The sequence below is a fragment of the Hemiscyllium ocellatum genome, chromosome 29 (genome assembly GCF_020745735.1).
Source record: "Hemiscyllium ocellatum isolate sHemOce1 chromosome 29, sHemOce1.pat.X.cur, whole genome shotgun sequence".
NCBI lineage: Eukaryota > Metazoa > Chordata > Chondrichthyes > Orectolobiformes > Hemiscylliidae > Hemiscyllium > Hemiscyllium ocellatum.
In genome coordinates, this window is record NC_083429.1 from 40,791,570 (window position 1) to 40,819,483 (window position 27,914).

The following is a 27,914-nucleotide window of genomic DNA, read 5'->3' on the forward strand; positions in this document are numbered from 1 at the left end:
CAGATTAAAAAGAATGAAAATAGCCCTGATTCTGAACTCTGATGGGGCCTCATCAAGTATTGAAGGATTAGAGCATCAAACACAGGGTGAATGATTTATTCTCAATGAAACAAGATAATTTGAGATTAAGTAATTGATAAATTCTAGCAATTCCATGCCTGTTCACTGAATAATTATTACCCTTAGTGGAAACAATATCCATTGTCTGTCAGGCTCTGACTGTTGTGTGCGCTGGAACCAAAGAATGCTGGGATATCCTCCTGAGTTGATGGGAGAATTGCCATTTGATTGGAGTAACATATTTAGACAGGATCATAAATATCACTGTACTGAATTTCCTCATGGGTCCAGTGCTAACTTGTTTCTTCTCTCTGACTTCTACATATTGCTCCCAATAAATTAGCATCTGACTTTTTTTCTTATCCACCACCTCATTCTATTATTGTCTTTCATCAGTTGGATGTTTGGTGTCAGCACATCACTCTTATTGCTGCTCATGTTAGAATTCAAAACATAAGCTTGTGTGGAAAGTGATCACAAGTTAAGGTGAAGGTAGCAGTGGGGAGAATGCAGGTGGTAAGTGGACACGATGTGAGCATTCTTTCCCACCGTCTTCCCTTTGTCTTTGTTTTTTGTGCTCCTGTGAAGCAGTTTCTCTCACTCCTTAATCAATTCCCGATCAAACTGCTGATGTTCATCTTTTTGAAAAAGTCTCTCTGCCAAGGCTGATTTATTTGCACTTTGAACTTTGATAATTTCATTGATAACCTGATACTTGGGTGCTGCCGATGATAAGTTGTAGCATTTCGTATCAAAAATTCACCATGCTGTTGTTTTGACATCGTTATGTGGCAATAGCATTAAACAGACATTAAATTTAGCAAGTTCAACATTGGCTTGGTGAATATCCCAACTAGAGTACAAGCATAATTATACATACAAATATAATTAGTAGTTATAGACTTCTTGTTGTTGTACTTGCTCTGCTTGAAAGCAGACACATGGCTTATTCTCTTTGGCTTATGTTCCACCCTCAACTATTCTTTTGTCAACTTTTGGTTCTGGTGATTTACCCTTACCTTCCACTTTTAGGCAGGAGAGTGAAAAGAAAGGTCTCAAATTTACTTCATCCTGAACAAAAATTGAACATCTGCTGTTGGTGTTTTTCTGAATCACATACTAGCTATTGAGATGCTTGAGCTAACCAGCTCCTGAATTCATTGTATAATGGAGCAGCAGGGAGCGCACTGGCACTGGTCTGCTTTATCTAGTGAAAATTGTGTGACATCAGACAGGTTTGCAATGTTATGAACTGAAGATTTTCAATGGCTCTGTACTTTTCTTAGCAGAAGTAAGTATTGTTTGTTAACATCAGTATCATTCCTTGAGAATACCAGAACTGAAGGTTTAATTCCCAGTCTCAATACAGAGGCTACTTAAATATCTGCTGGGTCATTGCACGAGGGATTGAAATGGATTCATGGAAAGGAACTTGGCCCAGGTGGAGCAGCTGGGTCAGGGAATTTAGCAGCTTTGAGAGTAAATGAATATTGAACAAAGTAACGTGTTGGAGAGTGCCTTGTGAGTCGTGGGTCTCCTATGATTCAATAATACAGTGCTCCCTCAGTTGATGGAGCAGAAAGTTGTTCTAATGGCACTATTGTTATTCTAGAAAGTGTGCCTGTATTGCAACTATTCGCGACAGTGACTGAGACTCAGCAGACAACTTTGTTTCTGAGTCGACGGGTTGTGGGTTCAATTCCTGTTCCGAGACTGACATTCCAGTGCACTACTGCGTGGTTTCTGCACTGTTAGAGGTGTTGGCCTCTGAATGTGATGTTAAACTGAGGCCCTGTTTACCCTTCCAAATACATGTTAAAGATCTAATGGCGTTTAAGAAGAGAAGCCTGGAATTATTCTCTGTACTCGGACCAATAATTATCCGTCATCCAACATAAATAAAAATGCCACTTAACCACTTAAATGTTTGGGGGCTCTTTCTGTTCATAAACTGTCTACAACATTTCCTCCATTATAGTAGTGACTAGATTTCAAGTTGTATTTTATCAACAGTGAAATACTACAGGAATTCTTCTGATCATGAAAGACACTAATGCATTGCATGCTTTTCTTAACTTTTTTAATGTAGACACCTAACTGGTTAATGTCACTTCTAAATTGTTCATTTTTTTTATCAGAGTATAATAAAACACAAAAGAAAAATGGAGCCATTTTCTATGATTAAGGTGTTAAATTGAACTTCTAAATTACAATTCAGATCCTCCAATAAATTATGACTTATCTAGTCATGGACAGGATTTGTTCTAATAAAGTCTACAGGATTCTGTAAGGGTGCATTTATACTGTCATTTTTGCATTGATGCAAAATGGTTTTGGGTGCCCTTTAATGCAAAAAATGTCACGTAACTCTTTAGATTACAGTGCATAATGTTGTTTCCAACAATACAATTGGGTGCTTTTGGTAGGAGAAAGACTATTTCAGGCATTCTGTAAATCTTCCTTGACTGTTGCATTTATTGAAATTGGACTTGAAATGATTTCGAAGACAGGAAAGTCATTTGAATTACTTCTGGGAAAGTATGTGTAGGCATATGGTTACAGCAATTTGTGAGAAAGCTGTGCTCATTGGAGGAGTGTGCTTTATTTCTCTTTTATGTCCAGGTCACATTGTTGTCCTAACCCAAATTCTTCAGGAAGGAGACTCTTTGAGAATTTGTAAACTATATGCTCTGCACCTGTATTCAGGTATATAGGGCCTCTGAAGTATAAATGTGGAGATATACTCCTGTTTCTCAGTATATGTTTCTATTTACTTTGCCATTTTCATGCTTGCAAAAACTAAATGGTAAAAAATATTCATAAAGGCTTTTGTTTCTCACTTTTTGTCTTTCTCTGTTTTATTCCATCTTCTCCTTGTTCTGACTCCCTTGTATAGGCATCACTCTCTCTCTTTGGTGTTTTTCTCTGTTAGCTCTATGTCTGCTTCTGTTCCTTTTTCTTTTCCATTAATTTTTATTCTTCTCTGTCACTGGTAAACCAGCATTTGTTACCCATCCCCAATGGCTCCTAGAAGTTGGTGAGGAGTTGCTTTCTTGTCTACCGAGTGTTACATACTGACACTATTGTCCCTTGGAAGGAGAAACCATTAACCCCCTTGGCAAAGTTTCCGATGTTCATTTCCATGGAGCCTAGTCTTTTTTGTGGAATGCCTGGCCTCGCATTTCAATGAGAAAATTGATCACTCTGACAGTTAGTCCTTGCGGTCCTCATGAAAAGAAACTTCGCAATCAAACTGAATCATTTTCAGAAAGATGAACTGCATTGTTTGAAATCTAGTCCTTTATCTATGAAATGTTGAAATGAAACATGTTGGAAGTCAAGGCTCCTTGTGTCTCTTTTCTTTACTTGCAAAACAATTTATTTAATAATATGAAGCTAAACATATAAAGGTGACGTGGTGAATAATAAAAAAAGACAAAATAAAAAGTTGAGGCACAATCAGCTACAGAAATTGTCAAAGAAAATGAAATGGCACAGAAAGCAATTTGAGGCTTTGTGCTCATTATCTTTTTCTCGAAGGGTTCCACTTTTAGTTAGAGCAGGCAGTTCTACTTATCAGACTTTGGTCAAAAGGAAAAGCAGAGCAATATTGGTTTATCCATTAGAGGATATTGATGGAAAAGAATCCAAACTAGGAGCTTTTGTAATATCCTTTATAGATTAAAGCAGACAAAAGTATTTACCTCACCTTATAAACAGTGTATTCTATAAATGCATAAGAAAGAAATGGAGAGACACCACACACTGAGGATGTGAAAAACAACTGAGCTATTTTATTTTTAAATCTGCTAAATCTAAAGGGGTGGACCAGGTTTGAATTATTCTACTAAGTTTTTTGTCAATTCATCTGAAGCACGGCGGCACGGTGTCACAGTGGTTAGCACTGCTGCCTCACAGCGCCTGAGACCCGGATTCAATTCCTGACTCAGGCGACTGACTGTGTGGAGTTTGCACGTTCTCCCCGTGGTCTGCGTGGGTTTCCTCCGGATGCTCCGGTTTCCTCCCACAGTCCAAAGATGTGCAGGTCAGGTGAATTGGCCAGGCTAAATTGCCCGTAGTGTTAGATAAGGGGTAAATGTAGGCGTATGGGTGGGTTGCGCTTCGGCGGGTCGGTGTGGACTTGTTGGGCCGAAGGGCCTGTTTCCACACTGTAAGTAATCTAATCTAATTCACTAATTGAACAATCCAAGGTAACATTCTTATGTCATTGAGCCTAGAGCTAATGCTCCTTTCCAGCCTAAACCATCCGATGACAGCAGGGTATCAGTTCAACAGTCAGTGCTGGGAGCCCAGTTTCCTGAATTTCCTCCTTTAACAACATTCAGTGTTGGTTTTCACCCGTGGATCAATATTGGTGTTAACTTGACACTGTATGGTACAAGCCTCATTGTACACAAGAATTTTAATTCTGTGAGCTGATGGTGGACCATTTGGAAAATCACAAAATTTGAAAGCTATAGACATAACAATTATATTTTGCAGGAGTGTTAGTTCTCCAGGGTACATCTGTTGTTTGATGGGTTTTCTTATTGTCTGCTTTGGGGTATGAAGCATCTGGTTATAGCAGTTCACTGGGCCTGTGCCAACAGATGATGGAAGTAATTGGAGCAGGGGAGAACTCAAGGACAGCAAAAGAGATTGATAGCTCCTTGTCAGTGTGGCTTAACAGCTCACTAGACTGCATGTTTGCAGACATGGCAAAATAGGGCAGAAACAGTGGGTGTAGTTACTGGAATGTGTTTAGTATTACTTAGAATCCCAATGGAAATAGGTGAAGCATAATGTAATGGGATGAAATCTAAACTGTTTATCAAAACTGAGAATTTGTTCTTGAGCCAGAAAAATCATTTTCTCTGAGGCAGGTAGACTGAACAGACCAGACAAGTTCGAAGAAAGGTTATCCTCAAATGCCAACATATTCATCAGTTTATGGTTGGATCTCACGTACAGTATTGGTAAGCTGGCAAATCTAGAAATTTCCCTCTATTATCTAGCCTCTATCCTTTTACGATCACTATGTACTTTTCTGGTATATTTATTTCACAATTACTTTTAAATAAATGTCCAAATGATTGCTTATTTGATTAACAGAGTACTCTCACCTGACCGATAGCAAATTCTAATCTAGAACCGGACATGCACCCATCATGGTGTTGAGTGAGATTATAATATTCTAAATTAGTTCAAACTTCAACCATCTCATGATTGTGGATGGCCCAGCTTACAAATGGGCCTTTCTGCTTTCTTGCTCAGTGACTCCAAAATTGGAACATCCCCTATATTGTCTGAAGGCCCATTTGATTTCGGTCTGCAGTTTCTAGCAGCTTTCTCTCTCTGGTTGTCAAAGCTGCTTCTAGGATTCGGATGTAACCAATCAGGTTGATTCCAGAGCTGAAGGGTTTGTTGTATGAAGAGAGATTGAGCAGTTTCGGACTGGACTCTCTAGAATTTAGATGTATGTGAGGAGATCTAATTCAGGTATGTGAGATGCTAAAGGAGATTGACAAAGTAGACATAGAGAAAATGCTTTCTTGTGTGGGAAATCTAGGACTAGAGGTCATGGTTTATGGATAAAGGGTAGCAGATTGAAAACAGAGATGAGGTGAAATTACATCTCTCAAAGGGTGGTGGACATGTGGAATTCACTACCCTTGAGTATGTTGGATGCTGGAACATTGAGTAAATTTAAGGAGGAGATAGATTTTTTTAATGAATAGTGGGTTAAAGTGTTATGGGGAGTCGGCAGGAAAATGTAGTTGAGACTGAGGTGAGATTAGCCATGGTGGCATCAGATGGTGGAGCAGGCTCGAGGGGTTGAATTGCCTTATCCTGCTCCTAGTTCTTCTGTTCTTATAGACTAGGCAAAAGTGAAGACTGCAGATACTGGAAACCAGAGTTTAAATCAGAATGGTGCTGGAAAAACACAGCAGGTCAGGCAGCATCCAAGGAGAAAAATAATTGACGTTTCGGGCAAAAGCCCTTCATCAGGAATAGATCACCACTTTAGTCTTAAAATCCAGGTCATCCTGTTAATGTTTTGATCTGTTTACTGTGAAGATCTGCCTCCGAAACCAGCATTCCTGATGAAGGGTTTTTGCCTGAAACATCAATTTTCCTGCTCCTCGGATGCTGCCTGACCTGCTGTGTTTTTCCAGCACCACTCTGTTCTTATAGACTGCTGAACAGACCCACAGTTCTATGGTAGAATGACTCTCACTTGTTACCCGTACTCCTCCTCTACAGTTCTGCAAAGATTTCCTGGATAACAATTAATAGTAATGACTCTAGATGATAGTTATTCACTCAGCTAGACCTGGGCACTGAGATTATGTAGCTGCTGGCATTACCTTGGAGGTCAAATAATTGCATACAACCTGGAATTTAAAGCTGGGAACTTATGGGTTTTCACAGTATTCAGCAGCATCTTGACTGAATGAACCAACAGACCACCCTGTGAGGCTGTTTGAAGTTCATCTTTGTTTGTACCGATGAATATTTAAAATTGTACTTCAATAATCTTTCACTCAGCTACATCTGTTACATGTGTGTTTGAGACACAGAATGGCACACAGCTGTTAAAATGTGATCAGAGCCCCGTAAAGGAAAATAACAGCAGAAATTTAAATAAATTAATGCCATCCTGGGGGCATTGTGGTCAAATCTATCCAGATTTATGACAGTAAATAGATTAATGCAACAATCTGGGTGCTACTTGTGCTTGAGGGAATGCAGCTAGCTACGAAGAGTTGAATCAGAGCCCACATTATCCAATGTGATCTTTTACCAAGATGCTGATATAAAGCCTGCTCATATTAAAACATCTCAGGGGATAACACTGGCCTACTCCAGCAGAGCGAAATGGGCTCCTCACGAATCAGCAGCTGAATTTTCATCACACCCAATCTTTTTACCACTGAAATTCACAGAGTGGCAGTTTAAACTCTTTTTTTTATTGAAGGTTCATTATCAGTCTCATTACCACTTGGTTTGAAAGTAAAAATCTTTGCAATATTTCCCAAGTCAGTGAAAAAGCAGAGGTGACCCAGTGAAAATTGACTGTCAGTTTGCTCTGAATCCTTTACGTGTAGCTAGAATGGGCCAGTCTTGTTCCCTTTATTTTAAAAGCATGGGAAACTCAATAGTTGTGCTTACAGGATAAATATCGCTGGTTTCGGAGGCAGATCGTCACAGAAAACACAGCAAACCATTAACAGCATGACCTGACCCATGGCGACATGATTGACTCTTAACTACTCTCTGAATAATTCAGAATGGACAATAAATGTTGGCTCAGATGGTAATGCCCACATCTCATTGTAGCAGGAAGGAAGTGTAGAGAGAGAGAGAGAGAGAGAGAGAGAGAGAGGAAAGAGCATTAGTAGTTCTGAAAATCTAGAAAGGGAATGAAACTTCCCTAGCAACAGTCTGAGATTAGGGTCAGTCTGCAACCTTGGAGCCATATTCATTCTTGCGATGATCTATCAATCTCATATTTGTGTCATCATGATTATTGGCTACTTACACTTCCTCACTTCTGTCTCAGCTCAGCTACTGTTGAAAGTCTTAAACATGTTCTCGTTACCTCTGGAGTTAACTATTCCATTGCTATAGGCTCCCGTACCTGACCTTCCTTAAAGCCAAGTCATCTAAAACCCTGCTTCTCATGTCTTAACCCCTACTAAGACCTGCTCACTGACTAATATTAGCTCACTATCAGGCAAAGTCTTCATTTTAACACTTATATCATTGTTTTGTAATCCCTCTGGTCTTGTATCTCCCTGTTTCTGTCATCTTCTCCAGCCCAAGATACTTGGGCTTGTCTATCTGCGGCCTCTTGTGAATCCCTGATTTTAATCGCTTCATATATGAATCACTTAGGTCCCATGTTCTGGATTATTCTGTCTGCCACACCTCAGTTTCCTCTTTTGCCTTCAAGACAATTTGTGAAAGCTACTACTTTGGTCAAGATTTTGGTCATCTGGCCTAATACATCTCCTCATGTGGTTTGGTGCTGTGCTTCCTATCCTCAATGCCTTTGAAGCACTTTATAATTTTAAGGATGACGTGTAAATTGTTATGGCATCTGTGGGGTAGTGAGGACACAAAGGAAGAAAATGAGCACAGAAGGAAAAAGAAAGAGTCTTTAGTTTCCGCTGGCACCCCTTCTACTGCCCAAACATCTCTGTGCTTGTATTTCTCCTAATTTCTCTCCCATCTATCATGCTTTCTTGAAAATTGAGAAGCATAAGAAAATAATATTAATCCTTCCTTGCCATGCTGTTTCAGTTTGTGTGATTTCTCCTTTGAACACAGCTGTTTACATTAAAAAAAAATCACTTAACAAAAGCTTTGAGAATATGAACATCATAGAGTCGAATGCCAAAGTGTGGACTCATGGATCAGTGAATTCAGGATAAACTTTGGTACAATTGTTCCTTACACTGTTCCGTACAGTCCTGACAGATCTCAAATAACTCCTTGCAGAATGTACATTTGTAACTGCCTGTTTTTTTTTTTGGTTGTGCTGAAGAAGGCTACATCATATTGCCAAGGCTGGAGTGCACAAATATGAGGTCTATCATATCCAGGGTGAATCATTCAGAATCACTGTAGCCTGCAATGCCTCATTACAGAGGCAGACACTGGAATGATGAACTGAATTTATTGCAAGCTTGGATAAACTGGAGGAAAACATGAATAAATTGTACTGCCTGTATGTTACCTGTAAGAGGGCATTATTGAAAACTACACAAACTCTGCAAAACATCAAATGGTCAATCAGACATGGTCAGATTGATGGCACAAACTTGGCAAGTTAGCAGGCAACTTTGAATACATGTCCTTGCATTTTCTGATGTCTCACTGTGTTTTACTATCTTATTTTCTTCCAGATTTAATGAAGTCTGTTGTTATATTGTTGAACAGTACTTACAACTCAGGAATACCACATTTGGCTTAACATGTTGCCATCAATGTTTAATTTCCAGATGTGCTTACATCCACTCTCCTTCATTTAGCATCAGCAATGTATCCTTCTGATCTTCCCTCCATCCAACTCCCCCTTAAATGTATCTGTACTATCGACTTTACTACTCTTAGACGTGACAGGTCCCATATTCTAACACCCTCTGAACAAAGATGTTTCTCCTGAATTCCCTTTTGGATATATCAGTGACTATGCTATGTTTATCATCCCTAGTTATGTTTTTTTCTATGTAAGTGAAAACATCTCTACACCCATCAGTCAAACTCTTGCATAATCTTTCAGATCTCTGTCAGGTCACATTACATATCTGAGAGAGATGGTTTTTATCTTACATTAAATCCTTGAATCATTTGGTATGTGGGGACAAAGGTTTGTGTTGGCTTTTAATTCTTACTTTTGCTGTTAAGAACCACATCATCTTACTTCCAGTTAGTGTCCACTGTGTTCTTTGATGTTGAATTGCGTTCACGGGTTGTTGATTTTGGTGTAACGTACCAATATTACAGGTGACTGACATCCTTGGCAATTTTTCATATGCTACCATTCAGGATCAAAACATGAGAAAAAAAACAAAGATGTAGATGTTCTTGATTATTATGTGCAGTTATATACTGTAATACGGTGTATAAAAAGGCATAGAGATTATAATTAGTCAATCCAACTTGGCACCTATTACTAGTATGTAGTAAATTACATTTTGTTATGCAGACAAGTGTTACCCTTCATAGTAACTCTGCTAACTCTGATATCCTCTGACACTGCTAACTAGATAGATGCCAGACTCAGCATAGAAAGGAGAGCTGTGTGCTTGTGGTAGTCTCCATACTTCTGAGTAAGGAGGTCTGGGTTTAAGTCCTATCTGTGCCAGAAATGTGTTCCAAACACTTCTGATCAGGTTGATTAAAATTACTTTGGAAAAGAGAGTTGATGGTAGAATTCCTTTTCCAATCTTAATCCATCAGGGATATGATGACATGGTGATCAGTGGTAGGATTGTCAATATAACACAATAAAATGATGAGTGAGAAATCTATTTGACCCAAGAGGAAAACAAAAATGAGAAGTGAGCTGACATTTTAAGAACATGGCTATTTTAAGAATTCTCAGACAGTCAGTCAGTAGCTGCCTTAAACTTTAAAATAATGGCAGAAAGACCAAGCTGACAAAGATGGAGGTGGAAAGGAGTACTCAGTCTTCACAATGAATATTGCTGCAGCTGTTCTTTCATGCACAGCTGTGAAGCTAGAACAAGGGTGAGAACCTTACTTTATACTGAGGTGGCAGTAAGTGAAGGACTGAAGGGTACATTTAAGGCAGCCAACAGGCAACATATATCTCCATTGATATAAAGATTCAAACACCACTATATAGGAGAGGGCAGAGTTAACATTTTGGGTCCAGTGACTCTTCTTCAGAACTAAGAAGAAGGGTCTGAATCAAGGTCGCTGGATCCGAAACATTAACTCAGCTTTCTCTTCTCAGATGTTGCGAAACTGCTGAGTTTCTCCAGCAATTTCTGTTTTTGATCTTAGAATCCCCACAGTGTGGAAATAGGCCATTTGGCCCAACAAGTCCACACCAACCCTCGAAAGAGTAACCCACCAGACCTGTTCCCCTGCCCTAATCTACACACCTCTGAACACTATGGGCAATTTGGCATGGCCAATTCACCTAATCTGCACATCTTTAGTTTGAGGGAGGAAACCAGAGCACCCAGAGGAAGCCTACACAGACATGGGGAGAACATACAAAATCCACACAGACAGTTGCCCAAAGCTGGAATCTAACCTGGGTCCCTGACACTGTGAGGCAGCAGTGCTAACCACTGAGCCACCTTGAGTCTCCAAGCAAGTGAGGGATGCCTTCCCACCTGATCACCTGTTTGATCAGTGAAGTGGATGGAGTGCTGTACATGTCCATGACTTCAATTAGTGGTGGCTCTATTTGCCACCTGAGATGCAGATTGCATATTCCACCAACAAGGTGTCTGATGGATGAAGATTTATTTCAATAAGACCCAGCTAAAGAGAGACAATTGTAATGGGACCACTTGATTGCATCTTACACAAATTTCTCAAAGACCTGAACAATTCGTCATCTTTTTAAGTGCTGTGTTCTATACCCACACACAGACAATTTAAAGAGGCATTTCTTCAAAAAAAAACAGCAATCAATAAATAAACTGTTAGTCTGATTGTAGTAGTTTTGGTTCAAAGATGAACATTGTCCGAGACACCAGGAGGTTTTCCTGGTCTCTTGATTTGTCCGCTTGAACTGACAAAACCAATATTGGTTTTTCTCTCATGTATAGAGAGTGGAACCTGAAAATGCAACAGTCTGTCAGTCCTGTATTGTGGAGTCAGTCTGGATTTTATTCTTAAACCCAGGAGGAGAGCTTGAGCCTACAGCCTCTTGACTCAGACAGGCGGTTGCAGGAAATGGAAGAAGGCTTAGCATGATAATGAGGTCTTGTAGTGCCTAGTCAATCTGGTTATGATTGACCTTGAAATGACATTTGAATGTTCAACCATAATTGACAGACAGAAATAAGCTTAGTGGGAAGGGAATTCAGCAAGGTGCAAACATAAAACGTGCAGATAACATCAGTATTGCTTTTAAGCATAGCTGTGCAATGCTGCTGACACCATTTGTCAATCCTTAAATGTCGTTGCAGATCAACAACATATAGAGCGGTCTCCCTGACAACTGTGACATTGACAGCTGCTGTCAGCATAAAAACAAAAGAGATACAGAACTGACATGGAAAAATTCTCCGAACCTCATAGTGCAAATTTCAGAACACTACACTCTCAAGTGGAATTCAGGATTGTAACCTCACGTAGGGCCCGGACATTATTTGAACTCTCTGTCCGAATTTAGTACTCATACCCAGCCATTGTAATTTTTGACAGTTGCATTTTCATTAAAGAGAATTTGCTATTATACCTAACATTTGGACAAACTCTGGTTTTGGAGATGTAGCAGCCATCTGTTCACTCTATTTGCCTTGATGGTCTGTCCTGCAGCAACAGAATCACTGATGTGTTATGTCCTAAAAGTATGTTTGTCACTAAGTTTTTTGAAATTTGTTATGAATCAGTCCTCGATATGTATACATGTGTATGGACATTTCATATATGTTGCACAGGGACACTGAAGCCTTTATTTGGCTAATTAATGATCGACATTTTCACTTCTATAAAGGCTAGCTTAACCTTAAGCTTAGCTGCTTAACTTTTATTTACCTTCCATTATAATTAAACTTCGGTTTGTTTTCTGATCATACCCTGAAGTAAGATTGCAAACATTTTCTTTTTCAGTAATGGGATGCGTGGGCATTGCGAGAAAGACAAGGACTCCGTGCCTGTTTTTTTCGATTAACCTATATTTCCTCATCAACCTGTTGAGAGACTTTGTTACATACCTCTGGCATAGTTTGGGCTTGAACCTGGGCTTCCCAATCCAGGGGTAGGGGCAGTACCACTGCACCACAACAGTGCCCTAAAATTGTTGCCAGCTATTTCCTCCCTTGCCCCACTCAACAGTTTGGGAGACATTTTATGTAGCCCTGGAGATGTATTTACTTGTTTTCAGCCTGCCAGACCCTTGGAAATCCTATCAAAAAGCTAAACGAGAAATAGCCAGTGATACTCTGCTGTTCAAAACAGTTCTGAAAGAAAGTCATGGACTGAAACTTTGGACTGTGTTTTCCCACTTGGGCCATGATCCCACCCCTTCATTGACCTCAATCCCAGGTCAGGAACTTGGATGTGACTCGGGATGTATATTGGTCATGATTTTCCCAGAGATGGCCAATTAAAAAGTCACCTCTGGGAGCCTCACCCTTTTAGGGATATGGGTGGACAAGTGAAATTATAATAACTTCTTATTTCGCACTGAAAAAGTTCAAACCAGACTCGAAATATGAACGCCGTTTCTCTCTCTACAGATGCTGCCAGACTTTCTGAGTTTCTCTGGCGTTCTCTGTGTTCATTTTGGATTGCTAGCACCCTCAGTATTTTGTCTTTAGAGACAGCTCACTATCATGTAGGCCCACTGCCCTTCCAGGAGATGTAGTCACTTCTGAAGCAGCCAGGAAATGTCATGGTCATCTCAAAATTGAGGCGCTGCCTGCAGAATTGTGAAAAACTAAAACTCACACTTGGCCACAATTGTTGGATATCATTGTGGAGGGGAAACCCATTCATTGAATGCTGTTGCTGCTGCATTCTGGAAAGTTAGCAGTGGGGTGAGTGAGAATGGCAACCTCCAGTTTAATACTGGGCTAACACTTTGGTGTGTTGTGGTAGCTTGTTCACTATAGGAAAGAGCCCAATGACACGTTCCTCTTTGCCTCAAAATTGTCATTACCAGGCAGGTATACCCTGTGCTTTGTTGACCCTGGCTGCAGCAAGGTTACACAGTAGTGGCAAATGTCCCAATTGGCTGGCCCAATTTAGAGATCTTTACAACTCATCCTGTCTCCGGATCGATTTCTGTGGGACTGGGAAACTGAAGTCAGTTCAGGATTTCTCCATTCAGAGCATTTTGTGTTCTTACTTCCCACATCCAGCATCTGCAGTATTTTGCTTTACGTTTTATGCAATTCATTTTGTGAATCCAGCTCATTTAGTCAGACTTGCTCTTTGTATACCTAAATGAGTATATGAAAATAAAGGAGAAATTAATGTAGAAATTGGTTGGAACGCTGCACACCAAAAAACTATGCAATCTAGTTGAATCGTTGACAAAATGTTAAATTGAAGTAATTTGTTTTACAATCTGCTGCCATTATATAATTGCTTTCTACACAATTTAATTAATCACAACACTTTTCCTTTATGCAAATTGCTTATTGTGTCGCTGTGCTCATTTACCAGAAGATTTACATTTCTGAAGCCTTATATTAAAAAAATGAGTTGTTCTGTGTTTATTTACATTCAATGCCAAGCTTTCTAGTTTGAAACCCAAATTACTAATACCCTTTATCCTCACGTCTCACTTTAAATTATTAGTGGCTCAATGCACAATGGTTTCTTTGTGGTTATAAGAGTGATTTTTTTTTCTGTAGGCTTTGATTATTCATTTCGTCCAGGTGCAAAGTACAAACCCCCCAGAGATATTGCTGGATAGTTATTACAGCCTTGATCTGTTCTTGTAATGCTCTGGAAGAGCAAATTATTCATGACTTGTTTACTGATTTACCAGCTGGCATAGTCTGCTGAACTAATCTCAGTGCATCACTTTCAAGCTGATAGGAAGTTCCCTTAGCAACTTTTCCCTATTGTGCTGACAGTAAGTGTATCTGCATTTTATGCTTTATCTGTGCTGACCTGACTTTCAGCCAAAACAGTCATTGCCATGCTCCAGTTTCTTTGACAGCCTCAGAGAGGACGACGATCATTCGAGTGATTGGGTCTTGATCACCATCTAGTTACCCTTACTGCAAATGGTGTGAATCTCATTGGAATATGTAAAATTCTGAGAACTGGACAGACTGGATGTGGGGGATTACGTCTCCCCTGTCTGAGGGCTTTATAATAAGTGTTCATGGTCTCAGGATATGGTGTAGACCCATTAGGTGTGAGATGAAGAGACATTTTTTCTTTCAGCGGGTGGTGAACTTTTGGAATTCTCTATTGTAGAGGTTGGAACGAGGTCAGCTCAGTGGAGCTTATAGAATATGAGTTCCCTGATTGAGGCTGTTAATCTGGTCCGATCAAGGAGTCCTGGCTGACAGATATAAACAGGAGTATAGGGCGATTGTGATATAGTGGTGAGCATTGCTGCCTTCCAAGCAGTTGACTCGGGTTCGATTGCAGTGTTGTGATTTCTAAACTGACTTTGAAAGAAAAGCCATGTGAGTGTGGATGCTTCATTCTGTAGTAAAACGGATCTATCAGATTCTCCTTGCTTTATTTTGATTTAATTTCTACCCTCTCCTTCACTTTTTTTTATCACACAGCATTGCCCTTTGTGGAGAAAGGCACTGCTTGTCACTGGCCACTCTGCTATTTCCTTTCTTCCTGGTGGTGGAATATAAATAAAGATTTACACACTTATTGTTCTTCACTGTGTCTGATACCTGCACACACATGACATGGGTGTCGGGGAAAATAAGTATTAATAACGGTAGTGTGGGGAAAAAAAATGAAAAAAAAAGAAACAAAATAAAATAAACAGGAGTGTCAGACATCCTGTTCACTCTGAGAGCTACCTTTGTGAGAGCTGGATCATTGTCATGGACTATCTATGTGTAAATCAAGGGTGACTTGGGATATCGGCCTCTGTGGAGTTATTTCAATGGCAACAAGAGAAAAGCTTGTTGCTGAAGAAATTTGCTGACATCTTTGAGTTGGAGTAAGCATTTCTGGCATCATGCCATTATTTGGGAAGCTTGACTTGTTCGATTCTACCATCAAAGACTTGGCCCAGTATGCGGAAAGAGTGCATTTTTTTTTCCGGGCAAATGTCAGTGGGGCAGATGAAAAGCGACGAGTAATTCTCTTGACAGCTTGTGGGCCCACAGCTTTTTCAGTTAATAGGAGCCCACCTTTCACTGAGGCATTAGATATTAAAACCTTACAGAAGTTGACGGATTTAGCTAAGAAATATTATGACCCCAAGTCTTTTCTGATTCTGAGATACTATCGGTTTTACTTGGCAATTGGAGGGATACAGTGATTGTAAAGAGGTCAGCCAGGTGGACCTCATAAAATATGAGTTTCCTGATTGTGGCTGTTAATCTGGTTCAATCAGGGAGCCCTGGCTGACAGATATAAACAGGTGTGTCACAGGTTTTGTTCACTCAGAGAGCTGGAGTAAGACCAACTACTCTCCATGTGAACAAATAACAAAGAGAACAAAGAACAATACAGCACAGGAACAGGCCCTTCAGCCCTCCAAGCATGCACCGCCACATTTTGCTGATCTGTACTAAAGCTAACGGTTGTAAGTAAAGGTTGACTTTGTGATGGAATGCCAGTCTCTCTGGAGTTATTTCATCTATCACATCATGTTGTCTAGGCCATGTTGCTCAGTGCATTTAAGAAAGGAATAGATAGATTTATAGACACTAAAAGCACCAAGGGGTATGCAGAGAGAGATTGAGTTTGTTGTTGAGGTAGAGGAGCAATTATGATCATATCAAATATACACAGGCTCCTATTTTCAATGATTCTACGAATGCAATTGTGAGCTTAGTTTGATGTGATTCAGGAGTAACTATCCTTTTGGTGCGGACAGGTGAAGTGTTGATGAGCCAGTACCCTTCCAGAGTGAGGGACACAACGCCATACCCAGGGACTATTTTATGTTTTCATAGAATGTAAGCACCAGTAGCAAGGCCAACGTTTGTTGATTATCCTAGTTGCCCTTGGGATAGTGGCAGTGAGTCACCTAGAACTGCTGCAGATCATCAGTTCAGTAATAGCTACATTGCTGTTTGGAAGGAAGTTCCATGATTTTGACACTTTGAAAGTGGAGGAACATTAATAAGGATCCAACTCAGGAGTGTGGCTTGGAGGAGAACTTGCAGCTAATTGTATTCACAGACTCTTGCTGTCTTGATCCTTTTTGGTGGCAGAGATTGCAGGTTTGGAAGGTGCTGTTAGAGAAACCTTGGCAATTCAGTAATAAGTGTTTTTTAAAAATTTCTTCATGGCCTGAGAGTGCCTCCAGTTGGGCCAGCTGTTATTGTTGATCTCTTATTGCCTGGCAGAAGGTTGGAGTGAGTTGACTTCTTGAACCCTTGTCCTTGGGACTGGAGACATCCAGAATGCTGTTAGGGAAGGAGTTCCAGGACTTTGATCCTGTGATGATGAAGGAATGTGATTAATTTCCAAGTCATGATGGTGTATGACTTGGAGGGAAACTTGCTGGTGATGGTGTTTCCATGCATTGTTGTCCTTGTTCTCCTCAGGTTGTACAGGTCATGAGTTTGCCTTGGTGAGTTACGCCAGTATACCTTGTAGATGGTACATAACTGCTTAACTCAACCTCCGATGTTCTTCCTATAATATTTTCTTCTGCTGTGTGTTGCATCCCGACTGATAGAGATCTGACTGCACATTCCTGTTCACAGAATCTGCATTGGCAGCTGGATAGGATTTAGTGCACAAAGATTTCTATTCATGCATTATGAATCATGAAATTGTATCCATTCTTTATAAATATATTTATGATTGTGTTGGAAAGTGGTAGATAGAGAAATCCATCTTCTTCTTCCCCATCACCGCCATCTTCAGAGAGTCAGCTCTCTGCCAACATTCAGTGGATTGCCTTGGAACATTATAAAGCTGTTTTAAAGGTTATAATGCAATAGATGTGAAACCCAATTGCTTTGCGATAACAGCAGGGGAAGATATTATTTCTGGTGGTTATCAATGTCACAGCCAGTTTACAAGCTATCAACTATACAGTGTTTGTGACATGATTGGATCTTGAGTGTTTAAGCATACGACCTCGAAAATTAATCATAGACAATTGAGTATAATTTTACGATGGCTGAGCTTTCAAAATGTTGTTGTCTACCTGGTTTATTTGATACAGTTTTATTTGTGTTGTGAAAGACAATACTAGTAAAAACAAAATGCTCCAAATAAAGTCACCCTTCTTGTCTTCGTTTGAATTTTCTCCAAAGTTAAGGTCTAGTTTTCTTTTGGAGGGAATGTGTTAATTTTCACTTTAAGAATGATTAAACCCATTCCATTTTCTATGAACAACGCATTTTCATTTGAAGCACGTCCCCTTGATAAAGGTCTGAAAACAAATCAAAATGCCAAGAAGCTGACTCCACAGACCATTAATCTGAGTAGAAATTAAAAGTGCATTATTTGACATTTTCACAATAAACAAAGTACACAATAAATATGGAGCGTTCCATCAATATGCTCTCATGAGCATGAAAGGCTCATAATTCAAAAAAAACAAGGATGATGTTCAAAGTTACAATGAAATGTGAATGGATCAGAAATTAAGCCAATTTGAATTTTACTTCAGTCCATTTAAATTTCTCTAATTCCACCGACGGGAGCAGAGTGAGTTGGAGATGGTTCACAGCATCACGTTCCTGGGAGTGACAATCACCAATGATCTATCCTGGTTCAACAATGTTGACACGACTATCAAGAAAGAACAATAATGCCTCTACTTTCTCAGGAGTCTAAGGAAATTCAGAAGTCTGTAAAGACGCTTACAATATAGATGCAACATAGAAATCAATCTATCTGGATGCATCACAGAGTGGTCTGGTTATTGCCTTTCCCAAGGCCGAAAGAAACTATAGAAAGTTGTCAACACAACCCAGTCCAGCACACAAACCAGTGTCCCATCCATGGAATTCATCAATACTTCCTGCTGCATCGGGAAAGCAATCAACATAATGGCTGGATTGAGGATTGGCTGTCTGACCGTTGGCAGAGAGTTGGGATAAAAGGTTCTTTTTCGGAATGGCAGCCGGTGACAAGTGGTGTCCCTCAGGGTTCAGTGTTGGGGCCGCAGCTGTTCACATTATATATTAATGATCTGGATGAAGGGACTGGGGGCATTCTACCGAAGTTTGCCGATGATATGAAGTTAGGTGGATAGGCAGGTCGTACTGAGGAAGTGGGGAGGCTGCAGAAAGATCTAGACAGTTTGGGAGAGTGGTCCAGGCAATAGCTGATGGAATTTAATGTGAGCAAATGTGAAGTCTTGCATTTTGGAAAAAAGTTTAAAAGCGTAGACTACTTTCTAAATGGTGAGAAAATTCGTAAAGCCAAAGTACAAAGGGATCTGGGAGTGCTAGTCGAGGAATCTCTAAAGGTAAACATGCAGGTTGAGTCTGTGATTAAGAAAGCGAATGCAATGTTGTCATTTATCTCAAGATGGTTGGAATATAAAAGCACCGTTGTGCTGCTGAGACTTTATAAAGCTCTGGTTAGGCCCCATTTGGAGTACTGTGTCCAGTTTTGGTCCCCACACCTCAGGAAGGACATCCTGGTACTGGAGCGTGTCCAGCGGAGATTCACATGGATGATCCCTGGAATGATAGGTCTAACATACGAGGGACGGCTGAGGATCCTGGGATTGTATTCATTTGAGTTTAGAAGATTAAAGGGAGATTTAATAGAAACTTACAAGATAATACATGGTTTGGAAAGGGTGGACACTAGGAAATAGGAGACTAGGACCCGTGGACACAGCCTTAGAATTAGAGGGGGTCAATTCAGAACAGAAATGCGGAGACATTTCTTCAGCTAGAGAGTGGTGGGCCTGTGGAATTCATTGCCGCAGAATGCAGTGGAGGCGGGGACGCTAAATGTCTTCAAGGCAGAGATTGATAAATTCTTGATGTCACAAGGAATTAAGGGCTACGGGGAGAATGCAGGTAAGTGGAGTTGAAATGCCCATCAGCCATAATTGAATGGTGGAGTGGACTCGATGGGCCAAATGGCCTTACTTCCACTCCTATGTCTTATGGTCTTATGGTCTTATAATCAAAGATCCCTCCCACTTCAGTTATTCTCTCATCAGCCTCTTCCATTGGGCAGAGTATATAAATGTTTGAATACATATACAAACAGATTCAAGAACAGTTTCTTCCCTGCTGTTATCAGACTTTTGAATGAAACTTTAAAATGTTAATGTTCATCTTTCTCTGCATTTTCTTAGCAGCTGTAACACTGCAAGCTGCATTCTGTTCTGTCTCTCTGATGCACTTGTAAATACGATCTGCCTGAAAGCATGTGAGACATCACTTTTCATTGTACCTCAGTATATGTGGTAATAAATCAAATCAAGCACAATGATCAATTTAAAGAGGTAGGTTGAATTAAAGACAACTGGGAGAGAAGGATGAATGGAAGCTTTTGGAAAAGCTTGAAGCTATCTCCATCTATGAGCTAAATTAGCCAAGGATAAAAGGAGAGAGAGTAATCAGAGACATGGAACAAAGGAAAACATATCATGCAGGTTTCATTCTGGAGGAAGATAATGGAACAACACTCAACTCAGTTGATCAATGACTATTGATGTAAAAGTAGTGCTTCATGAGGTAATTGTGAAGCAGCTGTTAGTTTTCTCTGTCTTCGTGAAGCATGCCAGATATGTCTTGGGACATGTATAATATAAGTTGCCAGAACTATTCCAATAGACTTTCCTTTTGAAGATTTTCTGTTTATTGATCTCAACCACCTTCTCTTGTCTATTCTTATGCTTTCATTTTTATTTTTTTGCTCAGTTAGAAGTGAGGCTGAAATACCAATGAAGCGTAACTGCCATTTCCTCACTTACAAAGACAAGCTGTTCATTTCAAAGTGTTCCAACTCCTTCTTTGAGTAATCTTTAGTTATTAGATGTGTAGTGATTGTAATGAGGTCAGCCAGGTTGACCCAATAGAATATGAGTTCCCTGATTGTGGCTATTAACCTGGTCCAATCAGGGAGTCCTGACAGACAGATATAAAGAGCAGTACCAGAGGTTCTGTTCACTCTGAGAGCTGGCTCTGAGGGAGTTGGGCCGGTGTCAAATACTAGCACATGTAAATAAAGGGTGACTTAGTGAGAAGATACAATCTTCTGTTCAGTTATTCCAAAATGATTAGAAAAGGCTCTTGTGATATTCCTTAGTATTGACCACTGGTCTTCTTTCATCTAACTGTTGGCTTTGCCTGTTGTCCATTTTGCTTCATTCCTTTTATGTGTTTTTGCTATTATCCATACTACTCTCTCAATGTTTCTCTGTTTTTCAACTGTCTTATTTATTTATGTATTTAATCTATTTATCATGGAACTTAATCTATTCTCTTTACTTTGGAATATGTTTTAACTTGTACTCATGCATCTCACCCTTAAATACCTCCCATTTATGGGTCGCACTCTTGACTATTTTTCCAACCAATTCGTCTGGTCTTGTTAGCTCAATCTGATGAAATGAGTTAACTTTCAGTTTTGCATTTTAAAGTTTAATCTCCCTTTTACATTGTTTATTTTCATCATGCAAATATTTCCATTAATTCTAAATGCCCACCATCCTCAGATTGTTTATTTGTTCTCCACTAACCAGAATTGCATGCTTCATAATAGCGCATTTTTTTAGATTAGATTAGACTTACAGTGTGGAAACAGGCCCTTCGGCCCAACAAGTCCACACCGACCCGCCGAAGCGCAACCCACCCATACCCCTTACCTAACACTACGGGGAATTTAGCATGGCCAATTCACCTGACCCGCACATCTTTGGACTGTGGGAGGAAACCGGAGCACCCGGAGGAAACCCACGCAGACACGGGGAGAATGTGCAAACTCCACACAGTCAGTCGCCTGAGGCGGGAATTGAACCCAGGTCCCTGGCGCTGTGAGGCAGCAGTGCTAACCACTGTGCCACCGTGCTGCATTCAACAAACTGACTTGATATTCTCAAAATGTTTCCTGTTTTTGATCATAAGCTCTTGTCCTATCTCAATTCATGGTAAAACAGTTAGACTCTCCATTATTTAAGGTGTTTCATGCTGCAAATCTCTTTGATTTGCCTGCAAATGTCACAGAGTTTATTTCCTACTCTTTGATGTTTTATACCACCACTTCCAATAAAGTAATGGGTTTCGTTCATCTCCTTACATGACCAAGGTAGACCTCTGTTTGATTCAAAACACTTTGTTCTTAATTTCTCCTACCCTCTTCCCCTTTTCTATCTAGCCTGAAAAGTTTGAATAATGAAAGACCCACATATTTGTGTGCCGTTGGTATGTCAGTCTGAAGATGCATCACTGGAATATGAACTCTGATTTCTCTCCATAAATTCTGCCAGAGCTTCTGAGTTTCTCCAGTCATTTCTGTCTTTCTATGTAAAATCTTTTATAGTTTATTGTAGTTTAAATGAGTGTAAATTATATACTGTCCCATATATTGCCGGCTATTCCTCATTTCTGTTGGAAGAAATCATGATTAAGTTCCTTAATTTAATTGGTGTATATTTTCAGTTTGTAATTAGAACTGGATTAGACAGGACCATAGATTTCAATCTGAATAAGTTAATCTGCTGTGAGGTCTATAACTTTTCTTTCTTTGGTCTTTTTCCAAGACTAGTGACACAGGTACTGGTTTGCAGTCACCTGCACTAATGTTTTCTGAGCTGAACAGGTCTTGAATGATTTGTAAGCCTCTTCTCTGAGCTGGAACTACTGGGCTCCTTGTAAATAAGGAGAAATCACTCCAAAGTAAACCCCTCATTTTGCAATGAATATTTTATCAAGGCGACTATTTGAACTGTGAGGAAAGCCCACCAGCATTGCAACCTTTTTTTTCAAATGGCAGTAATGTTTATGTATTTAAAAGAAAGGGTGAAAAGCAATATTTTTATACAAACATTATTTTATTAAAATGCAGAAACGTATGTATTTTGGTGAATTGAAATGGTAAGCTAATCCTTCATTTCAGCCATTCTGGTGCTTATCAGACCTTCTTATCTCTCATTAACTGCTAACTATTTGTAATATTTATTCTCAAGACTTACACAAACCATAAATAAATGTAAGTATTAGTAATAAATTGTATTGGTGGGAAAGTGCTTATTTCATGTCAATGTGCCCTTTTTATTGTAATACCCTATGATGTTAGATCTCACTGAATATGACTTTTATGACATCACACTTCTTGCCAAAATCTCTGAGCGTTATTTACAATAATTTGCAATCTGCTGTATAAGGTAGGTTTTGTTTTAGCCTCCTAGTAATGTGCAGTAAAATAATCCTAAAATCAATGAAATAATGGCTACGAAATAGAAATCCTAGCTCCATCGCACATGCTGTGTGAATGTGACACAGTAAGCTCTCTGCTTGCCAGAACTAGAAATGGTTGACTGCATTATGCTGTTGGTCCTCCTTCAGTCATACTCAATCATGTAGCCTGGATTAGTACTCAAACTGGTACCACGGGGTATCTGGCACATCGATAACTCTTAGAGCTACGATTTGAAGGAAAGTGAGCATGCAAAGATAAGTGACTGCATGTAGTGGCAAGGTGTTGCCTGGGGCAAGGTAGACAATTTAGAGAAGAACAAACAAATGTGGAGGTGGACTGGATCTCAAGTGATGAAGGTGTGCAGCCTGTACCTTTCCTGATTAGTGACTGATCAAGTGAAGGTAATGTATGGATTCAAGATTGTTGCTGAATGTAGAGTTCCTGTGCTTCAAGGAGTGGGTCAGCCTCCTAGTAATGTGCAGTAAAATAATCTTAAAATCAATGAAATAATGGCTACGAAATAGAAATCCTAGCTCCATCGCACATGCTGTGTGAATGTGACACAGTAAGCTCTCTGCTTGCCAGAACTAGAAATGGTTTTGGAAGATTCAGGTCTGACTCTAGCATTTGTTTTTGACTTGGTTCAAATGTTGGCAATTAACCTGTTAATATTTCCAATGTTTCCTTACTATTTCCCAAATGGAAAACAGTGTGAGTGAAAGTAGGGAATGAATCAATGACTAAATGAATGAATGAATGAAACTAATTCTGTTAGAGAGAGACAATTGGTTTGAGGATAATCACTTTCAAGCAGGGGGGCAGGCGAGGAGGTAGGGATTGAATGAGCTACCACAGCATGTACAGCAGTTTAACCAATAGTGTCGGCGTTATTCTGCACTACATTGTGTCATCTAGCCAAATGAGCTAACCAAACCTTATTGCCAGACAAACGCTGAGGAAATGCTGATAAATAGAATGCTTCAGTTCCTTTGATCATTTACACATATTCAATGAAAGGTTTGCTGATATGCTCTGCTGATCTTCAAAACAAGGCCTACCTCCTCAAACTCCAAACCCCCCTCATTCCTTCCCCTGCCCAGCCGGCAATTTGAAAGACTGGAGAATGAAAGCTTGTTCCGTTTATGCCAATTAAATTTATATTTAAAATATGACCAGAACCCAGTGTAATTTCTGTCAATTGATATTTTTTCAGCGATCATTAAATGTACTCTGAGATCTAAGTCTTTTATTTTTGAATCCCTTTTTGCAGCAATTGAGTGAATTACACTAAAAGCTTCTGTAATTGCATTTTCTCAAACATGCTGTGTCTCATGAGCATACATGATGACTTCAAATTTTATTTTTCCAATGTAAAGAAGGAGTTAAATAAAGAACATGACATACATTGTGCACCTTTTTTTTTAGGCTGTGTTTAGGCCAATGCAACTGTAGATGGTGATCTCACTGCACTTGCCAGCCCTGCCAATAGAAGGCAATATTGTTGAATCATGACATTCGTTTTATGATCTGAGTTCGATGGAATCCATAACGATAAGATGTAAGCTTATTAAATCTGATTTGATCTAGCAACCAAAGTGCACAGGGTCTCCACCATGGTGTGAATGTGGTAAGTGAGTCGGTGAAGAGAGTAGAGAATAATGCAGTGAGTGGATAATGAGGAAAGCTGCAAACAGAAGGGTGAACTGGTTGGAAAGGGAGAGATGGGAGCAAGAGGCACACCACTTCCTGTTCCACTGTAGTGCCGGAGCACAATAATGATATTAATAATAACATCCTGATCAAATCTTGCTAAAATAAATAGAAGGCACGAGTCAGACCACATCTGGCATACTGTGAATAGTTTGGTCCTCTGATCTAATGAACAATATACTGGCTTTGGAGGCAGTCCAGAGAAGATTCATTAGATTGAGCCAGGATATGGAGGCATTTACTTATGAAGAAATGTTGAGATGGTTGGGCTTGTAAATATTGGAGCTTAGAGCAACTCAAAGAGACCTTATTGAAATATATAAGATTCATAAGGGGCTTGCTAGAGCAGGTGTGGAGAGGTTGTTGCACCTTGTGGGTCAGTCTAGGACCAGAGGGCAAAATCTTGGAGTGAGGGATGTCCAAGTTAAGGTGAGGGGTATTTCTTCTCTCAGAGGCTGGTGAATCTGTTGAATTTCTTCCCTGCAGAAGGCTATCGAGTCAGATTTCTAATCATAAACAGAATTCAAGGTTACAGAGATAAGACAGGAAAGTGATGTTGAGGATTATCAGATCAGCCATGACGTCATTGAATGGTGGAGCAGACCTGATGGGTTAATGGCTCACTTCTGCTCCTACGACATATGGTCTATGTGCATTGGCAGGAGATGCACTGACTTTAATCTGTCATGGGATATGGAAATGAGATTGGTTGGAAATTTTGCTGTCAGTACCATCAACAAAACAGGAGTAGAAACCAAAGTAAATCTTAGTGTAACTTAATAATTATGTATTTGGATGCATTTCTGTGTTAATATATTTTTATTTCTCAATATTAATTTCAATATGAAACACTAATGAACATGTGATTCTGCAGCTTTCAAGTAACAGATCATTAATCCCTGAGGTTGGGAAAATTTGTTTGGAATTTTTGGACAATTCCTTGTCTTATGTTTTTACCACTTCACTGAAATTTTCTAACTAGATTAGATTCCCTACAGCATGGAAGCAGGCTCTTCAACTCAACCAGTCCACACCGATCCTCTGAAGAGTAACCCAGCCAGATCCATTTCCCTCTGACTAATGCACCTAACACTACGGGCAATTTAGCATGGTCAATTCACCTGACCTGGGCATCTTTGGACTATGGGAGGAAACCGGAGCACCCGGAGGAAACCCATGCAGACATGAGGAGAAAGTTCAAACTCCACACTGGTTCTCTTAAAATTGGGTCTCTGGTTATTTTTGGGAAAAAAAAAATTAAGCTTTCTTTATGTTCAAAATGGGTATTTCTGCATTTTGATTGCAAGTGGAATATAGCTGAATCCAACCATTCAAACCCATCAATTAAACCAAGGTCAAGACTTTTGTATTTTCATGAGACAACTTTTCACTCACCTTTAGGAGTTTCTTTAGGTATAGTCTTACAGTTTTTGCCACAGGACCAAAGCCTGCAGTTTAATCCATTTTGAGGTGGAAGGGAACTAAGTCACATCAGGGACATAATCAGACAGTATATTAAAGAGCAGCTTGCGCACAGAATGAACAATTTTCTCAGCTTGCTTTGAAGGGACTGATCTTCCTGACTGGAAAATCTATCCTAATAATCTTTCAGTCTAAATGCTTTGCTTCTCCCTTTTTGTGGAAGATATAAAGAGACATGAGCCAGGAGATGTCAAGCTTGATCAGCAGACTTAGCTGGGTTTTCTGCATTTGGGTAGCAGTAGGGTGCTGGCGCAGTTTTCATAATTAGCTGTAAAAGGAAGCAGTCTGTTCAGGGTTCTGATCCAAATCATGGGCATATTTCACTTTTTGTGGTTAAATCTGTTTATGGTTGTGGAGAGATTTAGTATGTCTCTCTTTATTTGCACTGATTGAGAGGTTTAGATAGCACACATACTGTAATGTGTGCACAGTAGCTGTTCACCAATGGCTCAAGGGAGACTGGGGTTTAAATCAATTGGGTGGAAAACGTTCCTTTGTTCGTTATAATCTTGGAAGCAGGCAAAGCACAATCTAAAGCAAGTCCTCAATGGCAAGCCAGGCAGAAGACATTCAGGTGTTGGCAATGGCTGTGCTGGTGGATGAAGGCTGCAGCAGTAAAGAGATTCCTCAGGTGTCAACATTTCCTTAAAACTGGAACTGTAGCTACCCTCTGCCAAGGACTGTGAGTCTGCCGATATGCAACCGCATTCCCAGGAAATCAGCCCAACCCCACCCTCCAGACAAAAGTAGCGATTTCAAGGACCAATTCTACCCTCTTGCTAACTGGAATGCAGTGGCTCCATCTAGGAAGGGCATCCGATGCTGCCTGAACTGCTGTGCTCTTCCAGCACCGCTAATCATGACTGCAAGGGTACCTCAGCATGCACCAAATAGATGGCACTGCCAGTCAACCTCTCTGCTTCTGATTCTATCACTAGCTTCCAGCTTTAAGATCATCTGTCGGGGGAAATGAAGTGAGGCTCAAAAATCTTTGCTGACCCATATGTAAGCGATGGCTGATTGGGGTGAGTGACTTGAAGTTTGTTGATACCTTGGTCCTGTATCCAAGTAAAAATCCTAGTTTTCAGGAGATAGCATGAGAAAGGAACTGTTCTAGGAACACCACATGAACACATTTAAATAATAATATGGGTGGAAGGAAACATCAAGATTGTAATGAGCATCAAAGTAATGATATGAACAGAAAATGAAGTGAAGTTTCTTCAATGTGATAAATGTGGATTGAATGAAAATTGTTTGGTTTTGGTTCTTGAGAGAAGGAAATGTATTCAGTTAGTGATCACTCGAGGATGAGTTTCTCTACTAGTTATAAAGGTTCCCGCAAAAAACGAGACCTGCTAAAATGAGATGCTTGTAATCATGGAGTTTATAATACAAGGTTTTGTTTTGTGAATAAGTACAGTACTGAAGAGCTGTTATGGTAGTGTCTCTACCTTTAAATCAGGTTGCTAGGTTCAAGTCCCACCTACAATAGACATGTACAATAACAGTTCTGAACCAGTTGATTAGAAAATATATTTTAAAAAAAACACAATACTGTGTTAGCTGCGAAGTAAAAAGAATGCATTACCAATGTGGAAATGAAGATTCTTTTGCACGTCTGTGTATCTGGCACATTAACTTGCTTCTTGTCATCTGCATGTTGAATATTTTTTAACCATTCAACCCGAAGATGTTGTTGCAACTGTATAGCCATCGTTCTATCTATGGACTCAGTAGACCAGCAAGTACATGCTCTGCAAGCAAATACCAGCAGTGAATGAGATCTTGATGCATAATTGAGGAATACTGTGAACATTTCAGAGCTCTGAGACCAGATTTTTTTAATATATTAGTTTTAGGAAAGAAGTATATAGACAACATATCCTTTATAAATTAATATTTTGCATGCAGGTAGTAGTTGGGAATACATT